We start from the raw sequence: 6,948 nt of genomic DNA on the forward strand, positions 1-6,948 counted from the left end.
TCCATCCAGCCCAGTATCCTGTCTACCAACAGTGGCCAATGCCAGGTGCCCCAGAAGGAGTGAACCTAACAGGTAATGATCAAGTGATCTCTCTCCTGCCATCCATCTCCACCCTCTGACAAACAGATGCTTGGGACACCATTCCTTACCTATCCTGGCTAATAGCCATTAATGGACTTAACCTCAATGAATTTATCTAGTTCTCTTTTAAACCCTGTCCTAGCCTTCACAACCTCCTCAGGCAAGGAGTTCCACAGTGTGACTGTGCGCTGTATGAAGAAGAACTTCCTTTTATTTGTTTTAAACCTGCTGCCCATTAATTTAATTTGGTGGCCCCTAGTTCTTGTGTTATGGGAACAAGTAAATAACTTTTCCTTATTCACTTTCTCCACACCACTCATGATTTTATATACCTCTATCATATCCCCCCGTAGTCTCCTCTTTTCCAAGCCGAAAAGTCCTAGCCTCTTTAATCTCTCCTCATATGAGACCTGTTCCAAACCCCTAATCATTTTAGTGCCCTTCTCTGAACCTTTTCTAATATCAGTATATTTTTTTTGAGATGAAAAGACCACCTCTGTATGCAGTATTCAAGATGTGGGCTTACTATGGATTTATATAAGTGCAATAAGATATTCTCTGTCTTATTCTCTATCCCGTTTTTAATGATTCCTAACATCCTGTTCGCTTTTTTGACTGCCGCTGTACACTGCGTGGACGTCTTCAAAGAACTATCCACGATGACGCCAAGATCTCTTTCCTGATTAGTTGTAACTAAATTAGCCCCCATCATATTGTATGTATAGTTGGGGCCCCACTGGTTGTTTAACTGACGTTAGACTTACCAGTCTGTAATTGCTGGGATCACCTCTAGAGCCCTTTTTAAATATTGGCGTTACATTAGCTATCTTCCAGTCATTGGGTACAGAAGCTGATTTAAAGGACAGGTTACAAACCATAGTTAATAGTTCTGCAATTTCACATTTGAGTTCTTTCAGAATTCTTGGGTGAATGCCATCTGGTCCTGGTTACTTGTTACTGTTCAGTTTATCAATTAATTTCAAAACCTCTTCTAGTGACACTTCAGTCTATGACAATTCCTCAGGTTTGTCACCTACAAAGGACGGCTCAGGTTTGGGAATCTCCCTAACATCGTCAGCCATGAAGACTGAAGCAAAGAATTAATTTAGTTTCTCTGCAATGACTTTATCGTCTTTAAGTGCTCCTTTTGTATCTTGATCGTCCAGGGGCCCCACTGGTTGTTTAGCAGGCTTCCTGCTTCTGATGTACTTAAAAAACATTTTGTTATTACCTTTTGAGTTTTTGGCTAGCTGTTCTTCAAACTCCTTTTTGGCTTTTCTTATTACATTTTAACACTTAATTTGGCAGTGTTTATGCTCCTTTCTATTTACCGCACAAGGATTTGACTTCCACTTTTTAAAAGATGCCTTTTTATCTCTCACTGCTTCCTTTACATGGTTGTTAAGCCATGGAGGCTCTTTTTTAGTTCTTTTACTGTGTTTTTTAATTTGGGGTATACATTTAAGTTGGGCCTCTTATTATGGTGTCTTTGAAAAGTGCCCACACAGCTTGCAGGGATTTCACTCTGGTCACTGTACCTTTTCATTTCTGTTTCACTAACCTCCTCATTTTTCCATAGTTCCCCTTTCTGAAATTAAATGCCACAGTGTTGGGCTGTTTAGGTGTTCTTCTCACCACAGGAAGTTAAATGCTATTATATTATGGTCACTATTTCCAAGTTATAGTTACCTCTTGGACCAGATCCTGCGCTCCACTCAGGACTAAATCGAGAATTGCCTCTCCTCTTGTGGGTTCCTGTACCAGCTTCTCCAAGAAGCAGTCATTTAAAGTATTGAGAAATTTTCTCTCTGCATTTCGTTGTGAGGTGACATGTACCCAGTCAATATGGGGATCATTGAAATCTCCCGCTATTATTGAGTTCTTTATTTTGATAGCCTCTCTAATCTCCCTTAGCATTTCATCGTCACTATCACTGTCCTGGTCAGGTGGTCGATAATAGATCCCTACTGTTATATTCTTATTAGAGCATGGAATTACTATCCATAGAGATTCTATGGAACATGTGGATTCATTTAAGATTTTTACTTCACTTGATTCTACATTTTCTTTCACATATAGTGCCACTCCCCCCTGGCCCTCCCCTCCCGACCTGTTCTGTCCTTGCAATATATTTTGTACCCCGGAATGATTGTGTCCCATTGATTGTCCTCACTCCGCCAGGTTTCTGTGATGCCTATTATATAAATATCTCCTTTAACATGAGGCACTCTAGTTCACCCATTTTATTATTTAGACTTCTAGCATTTGTGTACAAGCACTTTAAAAACTTGTCACTGTTTATTTGTCTGCCCCTTTCTGATGTGTCAGATTCTTTATGTGAATGTTTCTCATCTGATCTGGCTGATACTTTATCCACTTCCATCCTCTCCTCCTGACTAAAACCTAGAGAATCTCTATCAGTAGACTCTCCTCTAAGAGAAGTCTCTGTCTGATCCGTGTGCTCCTCTGCAGCAATCAGCTTTCCCTCATTCTTAGTTTAAAAACTGCTCTGCAACCTGTGCCTGACTGAATGGGAGAGGCTAGGGGTCAGCCAGGGTCTACATGGGAGAGGCTCCCCAACTCTCTCAATATCCCTCCCCACCCCCAAACAAACCTGTTCCATACTTCTCCCACCCACACCCAACAACCCTCCAAGTTCACACCCAGGCTCCTTCCCAGCACTTACCTTCCTCTCCCTCAGCTCCTCCATTACCCCCGACTCCCCTAAGCCTTTGCACTGCTTCTGAGGGATACGGGAAATACGTTTCTGTTCTGTAGTTTAAATTAATTATTATGCAAAGTTCTGTATTAATATGCCTAATAAATAATCTATTTGTCAAAAAATGTTTCCTGAATTTTTTTGTTTCCTGTATTGTTACAGACATACTTGCTGATGGGTATTTTGAAATAAATTATCAAAATAATTGAAACTGGCATGATTACATTGTATTATTTTGACAAATAATATATTGTGCACAGAATTTTTAATTTTTCAGTGCAGAATTCTCCCAGGAGTAAACTACACTGCATACAAGATATTCTGTGTCTGTTGTCATTTACAGTAGAACCTCAGAGTTACGAACAACAGAGTTTCGAACTGACCGGTCAACCACGCAGCTCACTTGGAACTGGAAGTACGCAAACAGCAGAGACCAAAAAAAAACCAAATTCTGTGCTGAACAGTACTGAGTTAAATGTAAACTAGTAAAAAATAGTTTAAAAAACGATTTAACGAAGTAAAGAAACTGTTTCTGTGTTTGCTTCATTTAAATTAAGATGGTTAAAAGCAATGTTTTTCTTCTGCATAGTAAAGTTTTAAAGCTGTATGAAGTCAATGTTCAGTTGTAAACTTTTGAAAGAACAACCATAACATTTTGTTCAGAGTTACGAACGTTTCAGTGTTAGGAACAACCTCCATTTCTGAGGTGTTTATAACTCTAAGGTTCTACTGTACAAACAATTGAACAGGTCTAACACCGTGTATCCAGCAGAGGGCAGTGGTGTATATAACACAAGAAAAAGAATAAAAGCCCAATTCTCATGCTACAGTGCTAACATCTTGGACAAGATAATAATTGTCCCAGGGACTTGTTTTACTGGTTACTGGTGTCTGACCATTATGGACTTATCCAATCATTTCTAAAACTTTCTAGCAGCCCATGTTACCACCGTAGCTGAACGGCAATCTTGTGTATGTTCTTTAGGTCAACGAATCCATCTTTATATTGTAAAGCATCATGCTCATCTTTGGCATTATATAAACAATAATGATTCCCTCTTTGCAGTTGCATCCATGACCATTTTAAGATCCTAATTCTAACACTTATGCATGCACTTAACTTTATTACTGTGAGCAGTCTCATTTAAATCAGTGGAATTATAGTAACAAAATGAAGCACCTGCATAAATGTTTGCAGAATCAGGGTCTAAGAAAGGACATATACCATTTACTTACTAATTAGTTGTTACTTATAAGCTACTCAGAAAAAAAAAACCAAATAACTTTCACTGTATTTGTAACCATTTTAAATAAGTTTGCCGTGTTTTATCAAACCTTAAGATACCATATTCTTTTAAGTCACTATTTGTATTTCTCCCACCTACAGCAGTTTAAAAATATTTCTTTAAAATCAAACCAACCTTTCCATTCATTTGTCAAAGTACCTTCGGTTCCTAGTGTAAAAAAGTTTAAACTTCAGAGTATTTTAATATATTAAAAAAAAAAAATAACGAATAGTGTAGACCCATTAGTTCCTTCCAATTTATGTTACCATTTACCTTAATACTTCTCTATGAATCACAAATTATATTTTTACGTGTTTGGTAACTCATATTGTTGTATATGCATGCGACAATAGTGCATTGCAGGAGGGCTTGTCAACATATGGATCTCAACCCCTTTTCCCTTTCCAAATTGCTAAATGGGAGAGGAGTTTCCTGGCTAGATCTCAACTAGTTGGAGATGTGGGGATAGAGGTCCTGATATGAAAAATGGAAATTCGGTTATGGAGAAGGTAAAGACATGTTCCTGAAAAGGAACTTATCTTCTCTAGCTGTGGAAGAACAAGTCTGTCACACAAACATGCTCAAAAATGTACAGATAGCAGGAGGGTACAGTTTTCTGTCCTCTAACATTTGGGAAATAAAGTGGACTCAGGCTGAATTCTCAGGCCTAATATATGTAGTGAATGAACATCTTAAGCACAAAGGTACAATGCACAATGGGGAAGAACATATACAGGAATACTTCATCATAATGTATCAAGTAGTCCATAGAGAGCAATAATACAGCCACCGGTATGCCTACTTGCATAGCAAAACCTACAAAAATAATAATTGTGTGGTGAACAGTTATTTTTCAGTTTATATAAGTATGTTAAATGTTGCTATTTAATATAATTGTATTCTGGCCAATACAATCAAAACAGTGAAATGTGCCGCTTATTTTAAGTTTAGTCCTGACAGGGGCTGTACCTCACGGCATTTTCAAGCAGCCTTTTCTGGCCAATCCAGAAGTGGAGTTGATACACTCAGTAGGCAGGTGTAATTAGCTTTTATTGTGACTGTAAGGAAGGGTGGTCCCTATACCATATATATCTATATGGAAAAAACTAAAAATGGGTATGTGATGGGTACGCCCATGGTGCCACCTGGAACTGGGGTACTACTGAGTCCACTTGACCCACCTGTTTGGGTTTCCTTTACATTGTACTGCTGTGACCAGCCTGCCAAGCCCTCTCCCAGGCTCCAGTCTGCACCTTCACCAGCACAAATACAGGCAGGAACACACCCACCATGCAGATGATGTGATAAGCTCTGCGTGGGAAGGTTTCAGCGAAGGAACTTCCTAGCCGCCTAGGCATGCACCCCCTCTGGAGTGTAAACCCAAAATTATACCGTCTTGCGCTACACAGGGAACTGTACAGCGTAAGCTCATAAAATTCGCCCCCCTCCCTCAATATGGAGAGGAAATATACAACAGCTTTTTACGCCAAGTTATAACTTCCACACTGGTTTGTGATAAAGCAAAAACAAATGTATTAACTACAAAAGATAGATTTTAAGTGATTATAAGGGATAGCAAACAAATTAAAACAGGTTACCTAGCAAATAAACAAAAATGCAATCTAAGATTAATATACTAAAGATTAGATCTGAGTAGCAAATTCTTACCCTAAATGATGATTTTAGATGGCTGCAGGCTCTTAAAAGGCAAGCTGCACTTGCTTGCAGCTTAATACCTCAGGTTTTCTGGCCTAGAAATCCCTCTAGCCTGGGTCCAGCCCTTCCCCTCAGTTCAGTCCTTGTTCCTCAGGTGTTTCCAGGAGTCTCTTTGGGTGGGGAGTCAGTGAAGAACCACGATGATGTCACTCTCCTGCCTTAAATAGCTTTTGCCTATGGTGGGAACCCCTTGTTTCTAAGCTTGGTTCCCATGCCTTTCAGTGGAAAAACACTGGTATTCCAAGATGGAGTCCAGTACCAGGTGATCTGGTCACATGCCCCTGAAGTGTCATAGTAGTCATGACTCTGAGGCTGTTTGAAGCATCCTCAGGAAGGCTCCCAGGTTGGGAGATAAACTTCTTCAAAGGCCTATTGTTTTCTCTAATGGCCCTTCCCAGTCAGCCATCTAGACTGATTGCATTCTGCCTAGTTGGCGTTCCCCAGGTGTAAACACATTTGTAATAGATGCATAGACAATATTCCTAACTTCAGATACCAAAATGATACATGCATACAAATAGGATAATCATATTCAGTAAATCATAACCTTTTCAATGATACCTCACATGACCTATCTTGCATAAAATACCTTATAGTTATGCCATAATCACATTATAATAATATCTCTATGAAGAATATGGATCGTAGTGTCACAGGGTACAACCAACAAAAAATAATTATAGTAAAATACTTTAGTCAGGTGTCAATAAACAAAAAAATTATATAGCTACACACAGGAGGTTTGTTATTGAAGTAAACAGGATCAGGATTTGGCTGATAAAAATGATAGCTCTGACGATTAACATTTGATGATCTGCAATAACTAAAGAGGTTTGGCTACCGTAAAATAAAATAATTGTGCATTGCTGTGAGTTAGTAATCCACTTACCCATTTAAAAACAAAATAGAGAACTAAAAATAATTATGTTTGTAAATTAACCATGTTGCCATTACAACATACAATTATAATGCCACAAGTACTTAATGCATTTTACAAAAGTAAGAAAAAGCAAAGGGAAATAAATTATGCATGTATATATATCAGTACTAAATAACCTAAAAAGAAATTGAACTTGGACTTTGAATGACTCAACACAAATTAATAGTGCACAATCTATGTAACCACACAATTTTATCAACCTGTCC

The sequence above is a fragment of the Caretta caretta genome, chromosome 1 (genome assembly GCF_965140235.1).
Source record: "Caretta caretta isolate rCarCar2 chromosome 1, rCarCar1.hap1, whole genome shotgun sequence".
NCBI classification, from domain to species: domain Eukaryota; kingdom Metazoa; phylum Chordata; order Testudines; family Cheloniidae; genus Caretta; species Caretta caretta.